This window comes from Anabrus simplex, chromosome 3 (genome assembly GCF_040414725.1).
Source record: "Anabrus simplex isolate iqAnaSimp1 chromosome 3, ASM4041472v1, whole genome shotgun sequence".
NCBI classification, from domain to species: Eukaryota; Metazoa; Arthropoda; class Insecta; order Orthoptera; family Tettigoniidae; genus Anabrus; species Anabrus simplex.
This window is the reverse complement of record NC_090267.1, coordinates 220,773,459-220,794,073: the sequence shown is the minus strand read 5'-3', so window position 1 is coordinate 220,794,073 and position 20,615 is coordinate 220,773,459.

Below are 20,615 nucleotides of genomic sequence, written 5' to 3'. Positions count from 1 at the left end.
ACAGATTCTATGGATTGTCGAAGCAGACGTAGTATATGAAGAAGAAATTGCAATAAACTCTCAACTCGCCAACAAATGTTTGTGCTTTGTAATTCATTGATTGGGGAAGAGATTTACGATTCCACATTCCTACTTCATGGTGAAGTCATTACAAGAAAATGAACTTTACTTCCTGGTTCAGCAGATTTTGAAGGCTGAATTCAATGTTATTCGTCTTGTGGCTGAAAAGCGTAGAACAAATACTCCAGTGTTCAAGGAATTTGGTGACGGAGAAATAAAATCATGTGGGACTCATCCATACAACTCCATGCGACAAACTTATTTATCTTCCGTTATTGTCACCTTATTATCAACATCACTGCTCAATTTCTTGAGCATGACACGGCATATCAAGATGGCTTAATCACAAAAAGAGCTTCAGAAACATCTCTCGGTGAAACCTGTCTGGAATCTAAAGTGGAAGCATGTCGAGTCAAGATCTTTTGAAAATATGAATGGGCTTTATGTTATGCAAGTTTTCTCACCACCAGCTAAAGCAGTTTTGCATTTCCTGATGGAAAACTCATTGTATATGGCGGCAAGAGGTGATTTTTCGGAGGCTGGACCTATCCTACGATTTATGAAATATGTGTATAAAACACAGCACTTAAAGCAACATATTACGTACAAAATGACGTTCTTTTCTCCAACATATGAGCGTCTCCAGCGGCTGAAAGACAGTGTCTGCCTATATCTTGAGGAGATTCAAGAAACATCCAATGATCTCAATAAAAAAAGACTTGCCAAGGAAACACATCAAGCTATCATTGTTACTGTAGTATCTACTTCCTCGTCCATTTTCATCTCCTACGGAATGGATAGCTTTTATGTGCTGACACAGACCTTTTCAGGTGATCCAGTTGAATGAAAAATGGAGCAATGACATGACCAAGTCACGGGTTGCTCATAATTCCATAAATAGAATTCTCAAATCCGCTATATTGATATCCACTGATGGTGCTAGCGTTATCTGCAAGAAAACTTCACGTCTTTCTGCCACAATATCCTCTCCGAGACTTCATTAAATAGAACCAGTGTTGCTCTCTGAATATGTACTTGACTCACAGGAGGATGTTCGTGAGCTAACTGAGTCAGTGTGTGCCACTTTGGTGATAGCTTCGCAGGCACTACGGTGTGGTTAATTTGTGCGTGGAACTGAATGTAGTACGTGCCTCAGTTACCGCATCGCTATCGATGAATTTGATCAGTCACTCCGATAGGGGAGGCCGCCTCACAGTGCGTAATTTCAGGAATCTAGCCGGACAAAAATCGTATCTCGGAAACTAGTGGACCGATTTACATAAAACTTAGTATGCAACTGCTATTATTGGAGATAATTACGTGTGTGGTCAATCAAGTACGAAGAACAAATTACTACGCCAGGAATAGAATTAGTAATGTTTATAATTTTAATCATTTTTCTTTATAGCTTTAAGAAATTAAATAGATGTTAATAGTTTGACATGTTGTTTAGAATATTTAAAGACAGATTCAGGAATACATGTACTTGCCAAACAATTTATTCATTAGATGCAGTTACATCAGAATCGCTATCGTCACTTTCATATTCTCCTTCGGCAGAACCAGATACAGGAGGCTCAGACAATAAGTTGAGCACTTCTCGTGAAAGCGGAATCTTCTTCCTCCTCCTTGATTTCCCTAAGCTGATAATATCAGGGTCCGATGATATAAGAAGTCTATGGAAAAGATCAGTATTTGTGTCTTTCTGGAAGGTTTCCTATTATCTTTATTCCTGGTCTCCTGGGCTTCCTCGGAGCGTTGTCCAATAGATATAATACAGTGCCTAATGACCTCCTCTCCATGAACCAAGAGTTTATGCAAAGTTACAGGCATGTAGTACGATTGTATTTTTGCAAGTACAATTTTATAGTTTCCTTCGCGTACATGCCAAATGTCACTTTATCAATGACATACCCACATGAAAGAGTTTCTACGTTGGCACGTAGATGGTTTATTAAATTTATATCTACTCCAGTAATATTTGCAGAAGTGGAAGCCTCTCTGAAAAATCTTCTAGCGGTTTCCATCATTGGTATTGCCAGCACCTTGCTTCGGATATCAACCAATATACGCGTTTCCTCCCTGAACTTCTGCAGTGAAGTCATCTACAGTGTTTATCTATTGCGTGTGTATTTTAGGCTTTAAATCAGTGCGTAAATGTTTTGTGTTGAGTGAGAGTTATGTGATAAGCCTACGTGTATGATTTATTCCTTTGAGTTAAATACTGTGATATTTTGTAGTCATCTGCAGTATTTATTTAAGGCGACTGTTTTCTAGCTTTTATTGTTGGATAAATTTATTAAATTCAGTTAAATATATCCCCCACCCCTCGAGCCCATAAAATTATTTGTCTATTTTCTCTCGCAATTTGCCTTATATTTCAGTGCTGATGTTTCTTACGTTCCGTAGTTTACCTCTGATTCTGTAGAAACCAAAAGTGGCCCCTGTAAACCATACGTCTCCTTTAGTTCGTAAAAGTAATTTGTAGCTTAGTTTCTGCAGCCTTTTGTCTTGAACTTACATAATGAATTTCAAAAATTTATGTGCCGCTGTTTTCCCTTGATGGCGTTGAGCGGAGCCGTTCGATATGGCAACCCTGTTGTCATAAGAACAATACTGTTTTCTTAACATGGAATGAGCTATAGTACTGGCAGGCTCATCCTGATGCACGTCCTTCTGCAAGGCTCATTCTCTGCTCGAACTAACTTTTATTGTACTTCAGTAATTTGTTCCTTTTTCTACTATATTTTGTCCAGCGTGATCGAATTTTAGCACACAAAATACTGACAGATTTCTTCGCTGACTTAGATATATCCTCGGAACAATCATCAATGTTCAAATAAAACATTCGCAATATCATCGTTCCGCTTATATTCCCTGCTGTTCCTCAACTGCTCGAAAACCGACCTCCGGGTTACAGAGTACATGGCTTCTGAAAAAACTTAATTGCTCTCATGGTCGCGCCTGATCGCAGCAAAAAGTCACAGTTTTCTATTCATTAAAGTATAGATAACTCATACAAAAGAATTTCATTGCGGAAATCAAAGGCAATCCATTTTGAAAGTCAGCTCAAATTTTGTATAATTATATAGCGCGTGGACACCGTGTACCTGAATTTTAAGTGCATACTCCGGACAAGACTATAGTAATTTTCAGAAAATGCTACATACTATATAAAATACATAACTTCATCTAATATAATCACATTGCAAGCTAAAGAAGTATTTAGTTCTGACGTCTTCACTGAGCCCTCACATAATAATAAATGCGCGCTCGCGTCACCAGGATATGATGCCCTAACGGAGGAGAGCCACTTTAGGCCTTCGGTGAGATTAGATAATCAAACAGCGCGACCAACAGTCTTATAAACACGACTCACAGAAAATGCGCACCAAAGACAAGGGTTGAAAATATTATTTTTGGCCGGCTGGATGCTAGAAATTACCCACTGTGCTACGGTATCCCCAACCACGATTTATTGGCCGGATTATGGAGCTACATACATTTTTTGAGACGGCTCTACCGGACTGCAAGAACTCTTCAAGTCATTTAATGTGTGTTATAACAATAATCACTTGGAAGTTGCATCAGAAACTGTTGTGGAATATTTTTTGAAGTCTCCGCTTAGTAATCCAGTGAAGTATCATACGGACAAAGTTTCCAGGTTTTCTTGACCGTAGAAACCGCCATATCGAGAAGTCATGAAGCTAAAAATCTCTCGAGCACAACTTTATAAGTAAAACTCATTCCTTTTTTCTACTTTACTTTAGAATTCAGACTTGGCTTATGTGCTTATCTACCTGTATTCCCGCAATAACTAGGGCTGTTTGGTGCTGCCCCTAGCGGCGGATTCTATGCAAGTCGTTTTACATGTTTAAGTATGGAATGAGCAGGCAGTATAACCAGCCACCGGATGCATATCGAGCAGGTGGTACAAACTTAGGTGACATTGCACTGTAAAGGCTAGGCGTTACGTCGGCAACTTGTCCGTCCATGCCGTTATGTGGCCGTGCATACCTTCCAGGCGTACTAAATGAAATGCGGGTGGACTTACATACCCACCAAGTATGGATGCTCACTGACTGATACAGTGGTGACATAGATACCAGATTTACTTTCTACTTATTTTTACGGTAGAGATTTAATAAGACTAGTAGCGTAAGCTGTTCCTGCCCACGTTTGAACTCTGTATCTACCATGTGAAAAACTGGGATAAAACGTGGTCTTGACGGATTGATTTCATGTTCGTGCGCCCTCTGAAGAACTGTGAAGCTGCCTGATTCCTCGTCAAAAATTTGAAGAATTTAGAAACGAGAGACGCATGCATCCACGTAGGTTACATCGGGAATGAGTACCAAGCTACTTTCTGGGGTCAAATATGGTCAGTCCTTGGATGTTTTCTAGTTCATGAATCAAGTAATCCTGGTGTGGGTCCCATACACTGGAAAATTACTCTATTTGGGTTCTTACCAGAGACTGATATGCCCTCTCCTTTACATCCTTACTACAACTCCTAAATACTCTCATAACCATGTGCAGAGATCTGTAGGCTACCCTTTATTTTCAATCATATTTATGTGATTAAATCAATGAAGATCTTTCCTTATATTAACACCTAGATACTTACAATGACCTCCAAAGGGAACGTTCACACCATTAAAATTGAGAGGACTTTTCCTATCTGTGAAACTCACAACCTGACTTTTAACCCCGTTTATCATCATACCATTGCCTACTGTCCATCTCAAGACATTATCGAGATCATTATGCAGTTGCTCACAAACTTGTAACTTATTTATTACACTGTACAGAATAAAAAAAGCAAAGCAAAGCAGGCCATGAAGGCCCTTGGAGGAGTGGAAGGTAAAGGCGTCCACCATAGTTAACCTCGGCACGTGAAGGGGTAGAGTGGTTAGCTCTACGCCCGGCCGCCTTTTCTACCAGGAATTAACCTAGTACTCATTTCTGGTGTAGGCTGAGGGAACCTCAGGGCCATATGCACCTCCGGAAGTGGAAATCTCGTTTCTTAAGTTTTACGACTTCCTGGCGGGGATTCGAACCCACGTCCTTCCGGGCTAACCGAGCACGCCTTTACCACCTCGGCCAGGCAGCCCCTGTACAGAATAACATCATCTGGAAAAGGCATTACCTCGGAATCCAATTCTTTACACATATCATTGATGTATATAAGAAAACATAAAGGTCCAATAATACTGCCTTGAGGAATTCCCCTCTTAATTATTACAGGGACAGATAAAGCTTCGCTTATTCTAATTTTCTGAGTTCTATTTTCTAGGAACATAGCCACCCATTCAGTCACTCTTTTATCAAGTCCAGTTGCACTCATTTTTGCCAGTAGTCACCCATGATCTACCCTATCAAATGCCTTAGATAGGTCAATCGCGTTACAGTCCAACTGACCTCCTGAATCCAGGATATCTGCTATATGTTGCTGGAGTCCTGCAAGTTGAGCTTCAGTGGAATAACCTTTCCTAAACGTAAACTGTCTTCTATCAAACCAGTCATTAATTTCGCAAACATGGCTAATATAATCAGAAAGAAAGAATGCTTTCCCAAAGCTTACATAGAATGCACGTCAAACTAACTGTCCTGTAATTTTCAGCTTTATTTCTATCAGCCTTTCCTTCATACACAGGGGCTACTATAACAACTCTCCATTCATTTGGTATAGCTCCTTCAACCAAACAGTAATCAAATATGTACTTCAGATATGGTACTATATCCCAACCCATTGCCTTTAGTATATTCCTAGAAATCTTATCAATTCCAGTTGCATTTCTAGTTTCGAACTTTTGTATCATTATAAATGTCATTGTTATCATATGTAAATTTTAATGCTTCCTTGGCATTAGTCACTTCCTCTATCTGGTCATTATCTTTGTAGCCAACAATATTTGCATACTGCTGACTGAATACTTCTGCCTATAAATGTCATTGTTATCATATGTAAATTTTAATGCTTCCTTGGCATTAGTCACTTCCTCTATCTGGTCATTATCTTTGTAGCCAACAATATTTGCATACTGCTGACTGAATACTTCTGCCTTTTGAAGATTCTCGCATACACACTCCCCTTGTTCATTAATTATTCCTGGATTGTGCTTCTTGTAACCTGTTTCTGCCTTAAAGTACCTATACATACTCTTCCAGTTTCCACTAAAATCTGTATGACCGCCAATTTTGCTTGCCATCATGTTATCCTTAGCTGACTTATTTGCTAGAATCAATTTCCTAGCAAGTTCCTTCAATTTCCCCTTACTTCCATATTCATTTCTAACTCTATGCTACCGGGCGAGTTGGCCGTGCGGTTTGGAGCGCGCAGCTGTGAACTCGCATCCGGGAGATAGTGGATTCGAACCCCACTGTCGGCAGCCCTGAAAATGGTTTTCCGTGGTTTCCCATTTTCACACCAGGCAGATGCAGGAGCTGTACCGTAATTAAAGGCACGGCCGCTCCCCTCCCATTCCTAGGCCTTTCTTGTCCCATCGTCGCCATAAGACCTATCTGTGTAAGTGCGACGTAAAGCATCTAGCAAAAATAACTCTATTTCTTTCCAACCTGCACCTACTCCTTAGTCTCTTCTCTGTTATAATACAGTGGATCCTTAACATTCCTTATCAGTTATCACCTTTAAAGGTGACGACGATCTGTGAATCCACACCGGTACATATAAAATTGCTCGTTATTTTTAAGATATTTTAGACTTTTCCTGTATTTATCAGATGATTTATAAGATTGTTTCAAACCACACCTCCCAACTCCTTGTAGTTTAATAGGTTTAGTTTTATGAATGATACAAATTAGCGATATACCATTTTGGCTTGTTTTTTGTTGATCTTTGATTACAATCTCCTTTTGTCCATTGTACACTAAATACTTCCTTCAATGTACAATTATTGTATTTTATTTATTTACTAACAAATGTACCCGTGCTCGCTACGGTATTCTGTATTGTATACGGATTTCTCCATAAATTACTGTAAAGGCAGTGAGTAAGATATATTAAATTGCGTGTATTTTTACACCATCTTCTGGACTCTGAGCATTGGAGGGTATAGTGATAACCATGACGCTCCTGCCTAAATTTTTCACACGTTCCACTTATGCCGGGAGACGCATGCCTCTCTCTTCTTTCATTTTCGACCTTACGTGGTCAACTCGTGTTCTTTTCCGACCCCAAACGGTGTTACCTTCTAGAGGTCTTGAAAGTGTTTAAATGTTACGAATTTTATAGATCTTCTCTTTCTTTTGTCAGTATCTTCATTATTCAAATGGTCTTCTTCCTCTTTCTACCATAAGTAGATATAGGATGGTTATTTCACTGTACATGGTCTCAAATGTTTTGATGTAACCTGGAAGCTCTATTTACTTTGAGAGATAGGGTTAGTCTGGTCTTACTGTACCTTTACCGAGCTCGATAACTGCAATCGCTTAAGTGCGACCGGTATCCAGTATTCGGGAGATAGTGGGTTCGAACCCCACTGTCGGCAGCCCTGAAGATGGTTTTCCGTAGTTTTCTATTTTCACACCAGGCAAATGCTGGGGCTCCACCTTAATTAAGGCCACGGTCGCTTCCTTCCCAGTCCTAGCCTTTTGCTGTCCCATCGTCGCCATGAGACTTATCTGTGTGCGACGTAAAACCAATAGCAAAAAAAAAAAAACCTTTCAAAACTGGAAAGCATCGTAAGGAATATTCTGAAGACTTCAATGAGCGAAAAACTTAATTTTCTTCATGATAACCCGCAGCCTTAAGACAGATGGGAATGCTTGTTTGATGAGACACTGCTCTTGCCTTTAGAGATGTCACTTTTGAAAATAAAACATTGAAAAATTCAAGTAACATATAAAGGAACATGTTTTATATTTTAAATTAATTAAGATACAAATGAGATGTAAACTAAAGCGGTGTAGCTGTGTGAACGCAATAATACCAAAATGGTATTTCATGTTTAAAAATATCATTTTTAGTGCCTAATCACTCAAAATTATATATTACGCATTTCTTAAGTTTTCTATCTTCACTTTACACTGTTCAGCAGTACTTTAAATATTCTTTCATAGATTACTTCTGCAACATTTTATCCGAAGTGGTTTATAATTGTTTTGATGGAGGTGTAATTGGATTCTGGTTTCAATTACCTATAAATGAAGTAATGTTACCCAGAACAATCGAAGCCAAATTTTAAGAATATCACAATGTTCTGGAAAGGAATTTCGCATCAAATCGTTAATGAAGGAAAGCATGCCAAAATAAGAATTAAACATTCACCACATTTTTTTTTTTTGAAATACTTCGTATTTGTCGTGATAGCATTTGCAGCAGGTTTACTTCGTCACCTCCGTTTAGCAACAATAATTTCTGCTGGTCAGTCATTTGGCGTATAGAGACTTTCAAAATCATACATTTCTTTGTATCAGTGGCATTTTTTCTGAAGGGGCACAGGGGTAGTGCACCAGTCCATCAAAACCTGTATAAATAAAATCGTAACGACCGTGTGTCTGTACATTGACTATTTTGGCGAATTTTCGTACAGTTATCCGTTTCAGGTGTAATAATGACCATATACATATTTTTTAGCTTTGGTGTCTTTGTTTGTGTGTTTGTTTGTCTGTCTGTTTGTCTATCTGTCCATAACTTGAAAACTACTGGATATATTTCCACCAAACTTCTTATTTCGAATCCACCTGTCCTTGGGTAGGTTTTAGGGCAAATATTGTTTCTAATTCCCTGAACTGACTGGGGTTTACACGAAACCGAAACCATGATTTTGCACTCTCTCAATATATACACAACCAAACTTAATGGAAATCTACCTGCCTTATTGGAAATTAATCTTCCAAACCTTTCTTCTCTTGTGCATCATTTCAATACCAGGATTAATAAGGGAGATATCATTAACTGGCCATTTTTCAGTACAAGTCCTACCGGACTTAACGCAAGAACGGGTGGGTGTAAAGCGTATTTCTTACAACTTGAAAACTACTGAAGATATTTGAACCAAACTTTATATTTAGCATCCACCTCTCCAAGGGTAGGATTGTTTGTATATACCATTTCAAATTCTCGGAAAATGGACAGAGGTTTTATAGAGAACCGAAATTGTGATTTTACTCTCCCACAATATATACAGTACAAGACCAACCTGACTGGAAATCGACCAAACTTAATGGGAATCCATTTCAAAAATTTTTCTCATATGCATTTTTTCGACAGGAGGATTAATAACGGAGATATCATGAAAGGTCAGTTTCTCAGACTAAGTCCAGCGGACATAGCCCAAGAGATGTTGTACTTGGAGCAGATTCCTTATCTATCTATATAAATCAAATCGTAACGACCGTGTGTCTAAGCATTGACTATTTTGGCTAAAGTTTCGTACAGCTTTCTGTTTAAGGGATAATAATGACCATCTGCATATTTCAGCTATAGTTTCCTGAAAGGCCTAAGTTTTACCACTCTCGCCAAAAATCAAGATTGTCTCGCAATCTGCCACACGAGCTGAAAAATTAAAATTAAGCAAAGTTATACCTTTTAGCCGGTAACCTACGGAAAACTTCCAAGGTATTTAAATTTTCATATTCTATGCCGAAGAATATCGAAATAGGAGGCAATTTAATGACGGTGCAGACCTTCATTTCGAGGTATTTCGGGGCTAAACGTAAAGTCCTATCACAAAACGGATGGCACAATCTCCGTTCAATTTGAAGTGATCTACAACTTTGGTCCTGTGACATTTTGTCGTCCCTCGCTCTCCCTTATAGGGTAAATTTGGCTGTATATTTCGATTGTTCGTAAATTTTGTGTTTTTACGCGTATGTTAGTTAGTTTGACACATTTATAGGAAAGACAGAGTCATCGAATTTGGCACGACCAATGGCTATATGCGAAGCAAATTCCATGATACTACCATACACACAAGTATGTTAAAAATAATGTAAAATGTTAAAAATATACCGAAATATCACCCCATTCAAATATTGTAACTCAATCGAATCCATAAATATGGGAGATACGAGAAAATGTTTTAAGACCAAACATGTATTGCGATAAAATTGACGTCTGAAGGTGCAAACCGTTTGTTGATATGATCTACCGTTTAGGAGCAGTAAATCTCGAAATGAAGGTTTGCACTTACAAACGTGCCCATGCGTATCTGTCATCTATATAAATATAATCGTAACGGACTTGTGCCTGTACATTGACTATTGTGGCGGAATTTCCGTACAGTTACCCGTTTCAGGTGTAATAATGACCATCTGCATATTTCTTAGCTTTGGTGTCTGTTTGATTGTATTAGTTCTTAACTACTGAATATATTTCTACCAAACTTGATATTTAGAATCCACCTGTGCTTGAGTAGGTTTTAGGGCCAATATTACTTCTGAATACCTAAATTTATTGGGGGTTTATCCGAAACCGAAACCATGATTTAGCACTCCCTCAAAATATGAACATCTGAAATTAATGGAAATCTACAATTCTTAGCGGAAATCCATTTCTAAAATTTTTTCTCGTGAATTTTTTAGACAGGAGGATTCATAAGTGAGATATGATGAACGGTCGGTTTTGCAGGTTAAGTCCAGCGGACACAGCCCAGAAGGAGTTGTACGAGGAGCAGACCCTTATCTATCTATATAAATAAATTCGTAACGATTGTGTCTGTCTGTACATTGACTATTTTGGTGCAGTTTTTGTACAGCTACTCGTTTGAGGGGTAATAATGACCATCTGCGTACTTTTTGGTGTAGTTTCCTGAAAGCACAAGTTTTTAACTCCCTCACCCAAAATGCATATTGCGGCATAATCTGCCAGACGAGCAAGAAAATTGAAATTTGGCGAAATTATGCGTTTTATCCTGTAACGGACGGAAAACTTTAACTTTTCACTTTTATCCCCGAAGAATGTAGAAATATAGAGGCAACTTTAATGATGGTGCAGACCTTCGTTCTGAGGTATTTCGTGGGATAAACGAGAAGTTCGCTCACATAACGGATGGCACAACCTCCATTATACGTTAGATTCATCTCTATTTCTCGATTTAAGCATGGAATTTTTACACGCATAATTCATACCTTCAATCACTTACAGAAAAGATAGAATCATCAAACTCTACACGAAAATTGGCCCACCCAGTAGGCCCTATTCATATGTGAGCCAAATGCTGTGTCACATAATTATCCGAAAAATAATGCAATGTAAAATAATCTTACACAAATTTCACCCTATTCAAGGTCTCTAACTCAATCTGACCCATGAATAGATGAGATGCGAGAAAATATCATAGGACCAGCCATTTAGGCCGCTAAATACTGTGTGTTATGATACAATCCTTTGTCGATATGACGTACTGTTTAGCAGCAGTTAATCTGCAAATGGTCTGCAATATTTTAAACATGCATATACATTCGTATGTCAATCTATATATATTAATTGATGTCGATTTACAGCGATCAACAAAGGGTGTGTTTGCTATTGTAATCAGTACTCCTCACACCGACTTTGACTGGCAATATGAATGGGGTCCTTCTCCAACTCCTGTGTAATTGGCATTAGTAAGGAGGGCCTAACATTGTAATGAATAACTCACTTCTCGATTTGACTTTCAGAAGGCAAGAGAGCATGCAATTTTATTCAAAACTCCCCTACCCGATTGTGTTGGGCTGTAGGCTAGGGTGCCCGCTGTTATAAACAAATGTGCCCATCTTAAATGTGACTGGCATTAGGCATAGTGGCCTGCTATTTTAATGGAAACTCACCAACTCTGCGTGACTGACAGTAAGCTGGCTGGCAGCAGAAAAAAGTTCCTGTCATTATAATGATAACTGCACAACTCAATTTTGGCTGGTAGTAGAGAATTTGCCTGCCATTATAGTTCAAACTCCTCAACTGTAACCAGTCTGGAATTACGAAATGGGGCCTACCATTGTAACGTTAACTTCCCAAATCAATTGTGATCGCAAAGTAGGCAATAGGGCCTGCAATTCTAACGTAAACTTCCCAAAACGATTGTGAATTGTAGTAGGCAAGTGAGCCTGCCATTATCATCACAACTTCGCAACCCATACTTTACATTGGAAACAACGTATGGGGACCTCCCAATGCTGTTTTGTCGGATAACGCTAAGAGACATGCAAATTTAAAACATTCTCATTTACTGCACATACAACATTTACTTCGATATCCGTATACAATGTAGAACACCGTAGCGAAGCACGGGTACATTTGCTAGTAATACATATTTTACTAAAGAATACAATTTAGCAAAGTGAATGAATGATATTACTTCTCTATTTTATGTGTAAGATTATCTCCGAATGTTTAAGACCTAATAAGCACTCAAATATGCAAGGAAATATGTTATAAAAACTTGCTATACATGACCAAAATTGGAAAATATGATCAAACATGTGTACTTCCAAAAATTATTTTTCCCACTAATTCTTTTATATTAAAGATACAGTTTTATTACGCAATTTTACTTGATTTCCTTACTAGTTCTTTTAACATAATTCCACTAGTTCCTACCATAAATTCATTATCAATCATTAAAGTGTGTTCGGTACCAAAATTAATTTTAATTAATGTTACATTCTTACACATTGGTGATAGTGACCACATCGCTGCTCTGGTAAACCAATGAAAATCGTATTAGATATCGGAATTTAGAGTGCGCCAGCAATCGCCGTGGGCACGAAATATTTAACTAAAATAAAATATACGTAAGTAAAAATGCATAACTCTTATTCCCCATACATGTCATAATTCATATTGTGTGTAGGTCTATATCCTGACCGGCATTAAATTGCTTTGTAGCAGTTATTTTAACTTGCAAACTTTGCAGAAGAGGATATTTCCTTAGGTCTCTGTTAAAATTTTAATATGCATATATACAATTGGCTTTACGTCGCACCGAAACAGGTAGGTCTTATGGCAACGATGGGATAGGAAATGTCTAGGAGTGAGAAGGAATCAGCCGTGACCTTACTTAAGGTACAGCCCCAGCATTTGCATAGTGTGAAAAATGGAAACCACGGAAAACTATCTTCAGCAGTGCCGGCAGTGGGGCTCGAACACACTCTCTCCTGGATTTAAAATTTTTAAGATTGTGAGGAGGTCAAGGCCAAGAATAGACAGCAAACAGAAAGGATTGGAAACAGTCAACGTTGCACTTCAAAACAGAATTATCCTCCGAAGTGTATACATACTATAGGTCTATGCAAGAAACCTGAAAATGGGAAACCACCGCAAAATTTATTTTTAAATGAACTAACGAATGATTTTTGGAAAAAGCGAGTTTACAACAGGTCGACGTGATGTATTTTGTACATTGTGCAGTGTAAAATCAAGTGCAGATTGTACAGCAGCATATTAAACGAGAAAATCATCTGAAATATGTAACGAGTTCGAACAATAAGGAGAGTTTCCAGATTTTTTTTGGGGGGGGGGGCGGGGGGCAGGGTGCTGGCACTACATCCAGAAAATCACTATGTTCATATTATATACACCTCTTCTTTCTGTAAAAACAAGAGCTACGCAATGCAGGGATTATATGTCTTGTAAAAATTTCCTACAATGTCACCAGAATTCAGTTTGATCTGTCATTTTACTCATTTTTACTCACTTTATAGTGTTTTTCCATAAATTTAAGGAATCTTATAGATTATTTTCAGTTATTTTTAGGTCATCAACATCCGCCCCCTACTGATGACCCTAACAACGACTACAACTTACAGGCCACGTCAAGAATGTATTGCTTTCTGTCATGCAATTGCCTCTTGATACACAATCTTGGATCTCTCGTTGCATCTTCTTACAACGTTTTATGTGCCGCAGAATGTCATTTATGTTCTATTCCTGGATAAACTTTCTTAACTGTAAGTAAAGTAATAACCAAAATCCCCAGTTTTCTGATCATGTCTACGATATAAGCATTCGATCAAACTATCCACTAGCATGACTCGTACTTTCCTCACTTTGTTAACTTTAATTGATAAAGACTGCAGAAAGACAGGACTTACAACAATGTCTTCTATTCCAGCGGGACAGATAAGGTAAGAGGAAACAGTGTAATAATGTGAAAGATAAAAGAGAAGTAATGAATAAAGACAAGGGCGGAGACGTTCAAGGAAAGGAGAGGGATGATATATATTTCATTTTTATTATCCGAGACGAAATATGTTTTATCTCTTGTTTTACTATCTAATAATTCCTGTTTCGTGCATTTTAAGTTCCTTGTAGTGTACTCGTACCTCACAGAAAACTCTGCAGAGATATTGAAAAGTATTTTGCTAATTTACAGACTCGTTTCTCTTTTGTTTGAATTCAACTGCGTCTCATCGTTTGAACTGCTTCTCATACATTCATAAAGGAATACAGAATTATTTTTAATACACTGAATTAATTACCTAGAAAGCATTATATTCTAAATTTATTTCAAAACACACACTCCTTTTTAATTCACGTTCCTACCATCCACTCTAAACGTGTCGTCTACAAAAGATGAAAAGTTTGTAGTTTACTTAAGCAACTAAGCATGTGCCAGGAATCCCGAGAATTAATTCAACGAACTATTCAACAAGTGAGTCTAATTAACAATTTGTTTTAGGAGCGAGATAACTTCTATATATTTTAATCGTGTGGATTCGTTTTAGAGTTCTGGAATATCATGCTAAACAGACCCACGCACTTATTTCTTTCGATAAGGCTGTTTGACTATCTTGTTTGTACTGGCAATTTATAATTTTAAAATAACTGTGAATAAGTATGATTTATTCTTTGAATTAGCTACTGGCGTTTCGTCTAGGCAATCCTGCTTAGACTCCAGATGGATATTGGGTTGGAATTTTCACTAAATTACATGTGTGACGTTGCATTGGGCGGTGGAAATGTATGACCGTTCATGGATGGTTCTGACTAAAAGTTTCGAATAATATTATGGGTATGCCATGGCTGGTGTCAACGGAGATCCATAAAAATCCACTGGCGGGTGTGTAAGCTCGTTGAATACTGGTCACATGTTACAGTGTTTATCATCAGGCTCTTATCGACATCACAATAATACGTATCTTATAACTATTTGAGACTATTCTAATCCTTAATCTGTAAATAAGGACATCAAGAATATTTTGTTTGGAAGGATATTCTGATTTAATTAAACCATCTTCTAATGAGATATAATTAACAATAATAATTGAAAAAACAACATGATCGGGTAATAAAGAAAACTGATTACGACAATCAACACAGTTGAATAAATATCTGTATTCTTTCGTTAGTTGTTATATTCTTCGCACATAAGGCATTATATTGTCGTACAAATAAAGAAACATGTTGATGATAAATTTAACGTTAAATTAATATCTCAAACAATTCATCAAATCCAACATGATAATCTGCTGAAGGCTTAGAATATCTGATTATTCATTTAATTATTTACATTATTCGTTTCCTTCCGCCGACAAGAATATGATAAGAAAACATTTATTCGTTTATATCTGTCATTTGTTGGCCAAAATCTTGTCTTCCCGTATTCTATTAATATATCGTAAAGATCATCGCGCAAATTAGCGAAAACGTAATTAACAACTTGAGTGTTCGTCAATAACCTGCATTCAACGTCTTGAAAACTAAAAACGACATGATCATGGATATTCAGAATGAAACTCGTAGCTCATCTACAATGAATAATAACCCAAATTGCAGAATAGGAACAGCATACATATGGAATCCTAAAAATTGCCGCATCAAAATAAATCAATTATCTAGCTACTCAACATCATCAAAGATAATCATGATTTGGAGTTATCATGGTCCCACTGCATCTGGAATAGTCCGTAAATGTTCCTGTAAAGATTTGAAGTTCTAATAATGACTACAAGACATGCGTACTACATCAACAACTACTCAATAGGAAGTACTAACGAGGGAACACATACATGTCTTATACTCGGATTCGGTAGAAATTTGGTAGGAATATTCGTGGGAGGCAGTAGAATGCTAAGGTGAAAACTGCATGTGCCCAGCGCAAATTTAAACGCCAAAACTGAACAAATAAATAATCGTAAAATTAGAAGTTCCGCGGGAGTATCGGGGTGTGGCGGAGAGGTAGGGAGGAGCGAAGTAGCGGACGTGAATCAACCAGGCTGTAACGAGCTGCACCAGCTGCCAGGCAGCGTATAGTTAGCGCGTTGCCCTTAACTTCCCGATCAGATGTGTAAAACATAAATATGAGAACAGCTCATGAAACAAGTGTACAAAGGACAATGTTTGAACAACGATGCCAATAAGGTTTGAAAAATTCACGCCCAAGTTCTTGTTACTCGTTGTAAAAGTAGCATCATCTGAGAAATACGTAAATTCAGTCCATTCATACAACACCTAGGTATAGGCCTATAATTTTTGGAAGATATAAACCAATGTAAAGTTTATTTATATCGTATACATTGAAATATTTTGAAAGGACACTGGCATATTTGAAACAATTAAAACTAATTATTTGATTGTTCTTTTTACAGTCTTCAGGATCGTGATTTGGTTATATTACTGATTATTCAAACAACCCTCTGAACACAATAGAGTTTTACGAATCTTCTTCATCTTCATTTTTAATTTCAAAAGATTTTGAGCTGCAGGCACTAGCACAAACATTAATGAGGTAATTCACAGCAAATCAAATGCGTTTTTGAGACAAACATAAAAACTTAGAAATTTACTCGTGTCGTATCTGTGAGATAAAGCAGGCAGGAGCTCGTGAGGCAGTTTTATTGCATGGAGGTCACAGCACTACTGGATGTCGCCACTTTCGATACAGCTAGCTAAGAAGGAAGATGGTCTTCCAGCCTCAAACAAGCTCAAGTTAAAACAAATAATCACCAATGTGTATCTCTCAGAATACACGCGACTGATGCAGTGTTAATCCCGTAATCCAGTCTCTTAAGTATTGTATGTCCTCTGAGTTCAAGGGAAGCATCCAGTTTGGTACTGTCCTATGTGTACGTTAATGAACATGGTTGGGATTGATAGCATCAGTAATTCCAATCTGGCTACTCTGATAATGTAATAGAGGGGAGTCGACGTTAATTAAGGTACAGTTCCGGCATTTGTCTGGTGTGAAAATGGAAAACCATGGAACATCAACTTCAGGGCTGTTGACAGTAGGGTTCGAACCCACTATCTCCCGAATGAAAGCTACAACTGTGCGCTCCTGACCGCACGGCCAAATCGCTCGGTATCTTTAAAACTACATCGAAGGTCGCGTCCTACGAATTGCACCCAAATCGTATATATTTCTCAACTAATTTGAGCGTGTTAGTTACTCAGAAAAGGAGTAATGTCTAAATTTATCAGATGGTAATAATAATAATAATAATAATATACGCATACAAAATTATATCCCAATGTCTTCTAGATAGAGCACAACAACAACTAGAACCACAAATCGGAGAATATTAGGCGGGATTCAGACCAGGCCGATCGTGTCCAGAGCAAATCTTGAACCTAAGACTAATTCTAAAACATCAGAGAATTTGTAGCAAAAATTTAGTCTGCACATTTCTTGATTTAAATATGGCCTATGATTCAGTTGATCGCAAATCACTCTTTCAAAAATTAAAGGAACAAGGTTTAGACATGAAGACACTTGCAGTCATAAAATAGACTCTATCAGACACGAAGTCCAAGGTTAAATTCATGGGGGAACCTCATATACCTTAGAAATCAAAACAGGGGTAAGACAAGGACATGGACTCTCATCCTTACTCTTTAACTGCGTCCTTGAAAAAGTGATACAAGTATGTCCCAAACAAAAATTTGTCCTCCAAATTCACTTTAGGCATAGGAAAACTAGCGTTAGATGGCTTAGCATTTGCGGACGACCTAGCAATACTAACCCGAGACATTTCAAGAGCGAAAATCAGATCGAACTCCTGAAAGAAACTGCGTAAAAGTCAGCCTTCAGATATTTTTGAAAAGACAGATTACATGACCTGCAAAAAGCATGCACCAACATTCATGGAAACAAAATATGGCAAAATTAAACGAGTATCAGAATTTAAGTACCTTGGTGAAACAATTCCGGATAATGGACTCGAAACAAAAGCAATAGTAATTAGATGCCAAAAGATGGAAACTGCTCATTCACTAACACAAAACATCTATAGCAAAATTATACAAAACTGAGACATTTCAATATAGTCAATAAACCAGAATGTCTTTATGGATCAGAGACGTTAATTTTGTTCAGGAAAGCAGACATTGAAAATATGGAGAAAAAGGAACGCAAACTAATAAGAAAATTTCTAGGCCCAAAACTCACCAACGGACAATACCAACTTAGAGGCAGACAGGAAATCAAACAATACACAAATATTCACAGTGACATTAGAAAACGCAGGCTAATATCGTATGATCATATTAAAAGAATACATCCAGACAGACTTACCAAACAAATAGTCGAAATCTCTGAAAATAGGAGTAATGATAAAACAGGCACAATGGAATGGATTGGCGAAATTAAAACCGATTTGAAACAGGGAGAAATTACACCAGCAGATGTCGAAAACAGGGTGATCTTCAGATCCAAACCTCACAAATGGCAAGTTGTCCAAGGGAAAGACCAAAGAAGAAGACTAGAGCAACCTGGTCTGAAGACAGAAAGGAAGCCGACAGTAAAAGAATGAAATAAATATAGGCACAGAGGAAGGCAAATGCACGTCTCTAAATACTATGCGTAATATTAATGGACTTGTATATGTATATATATGTAAAATAACATGTACTGACTGACTGACTGACTGACTGACTGACTGATCATCGCCGAGCCAAAACTACTCGACTTAAAGAAATGAAATTTTGGGGATACTTATGTATTACAGAGTAGGTACCCACTAAGGGAGTATTTGTGTATATTCCATAACTAAGGGTATGAAAAGGAGGGTACATTTTTAAAATAAATACATCCATATTTAAAAACTGAACAGTTCAAAGACGTGAAAATTGGCATTTGTAATCTCCTTTCAAAACAAAGAAACACGTATTTCGTTGTTTCCGGAAAAGGCAGAAAGGGGGCTAGAAATAGAAGAAAAGGGGTTGAATCCCTTTTATGAGGATACTTATATCTCCAAAACTGAAGATGTTACAGACGTGAAAATTGGTACATGGAATATCCTTTAAAAAGAAAGAAACGCATATTACTTGTTTTTGAAAAATCCACTGAAAGGGGGCTGAAAAGAAGTGAAAACGGGAGGTGAATTTTTTTAATGAGTAGGTCTCATAAACATTAACATGTTCAGACATAAAATTTGGTATTTGTGATTTATTTTTAAAATAAAGGAACACGCACGCTTTTGTTTTCTGAAATTTCGTTTAAGGAGCGGAAATATGGCGAATTTCGAAATGAATATATATATAAAAATGAACACGATAGAGACGTAAAAATTGGAGTTGGAAATGTCCTTTAAAAATAAAGAAGCACGTACAGTGGAACCTCGATATCTCGAGTCACCTCAGGAACTAAATTTTGTTTCGAGTTATCGAAATTTCGAGATATAGATAATACAGTTTCTGAGCGTGTATAGGCTTGTACTGACTGCAGTATTTAAAAGTATACAAACAAACTCGTATTTACGGCATTACTTTAATTATAACTCTTACCATAGTAACATTTTAGAAGACAGGATACACTACATTCAGTATTGAAACAAGAAAAAGACCTCCGCTAACATCTTTGGAAAAAATCTGTTCGTTTCTTCTGTTTTATACTGTTAAGTTTCTTTTCTTACGCATACTTTTCAACATCATTTTTTGCTGTGAAAACACTGTCATTTACATTCGACTGACTTTGTATGTAGGATCGAAGAACAGCCATTGCAATTAACGCCTGGTCTGCTGACGGTACAGGAGAAGGCATCTTTTTATTTTCTTCTTCTTCTTCTTCTTTTCCTTCTTGCTTCTCATCAGTGGTGACAGTATTCGTAGGATGCTCGGCCACTATAACGCCGGAGTCCACATTATATTAGCCTCTAATTCAGAATTGCTGTTAACAAGCTGCTGATATTCCACCCATTCTTCGGGAATAAGAGTAACTTCCTCCTCTTCGTATTCTGAAGCCCCTGGGTCACCTTTCAAACATCCTGCTTTGCGGAAGCAGTTTAATTGTTTCTTGCTTCACATCAGCCAACGATGTACTCAGTATTCCTATGGACTGTAGTAGATTAATATCCGTTATGACTCCTCCGTCCGTGGGCTCTAGTTTGGATGTTAAGTTGGATGACCAGAAGACAACGCTCACTGTCTTTAACTCCTGAACGAGCACCTTGGAATGAGCAGGGCAGTTGCCTACGAAAAGGAGGATTTTCCTCCCTTCACGTTGAAACTTATCGTCAATACTACGCAGCTAAGATTCGTAAATTGATCTTGTCATCCACTCATCCGATCACTAGAAGTTTTAGTTTTCCGGTTCCCTTCATATTAGCTCCCAGTATCACCGTAATTCCTTCTTTACTTCTTAACTGTTCTCCACAAACCACAAATGCTC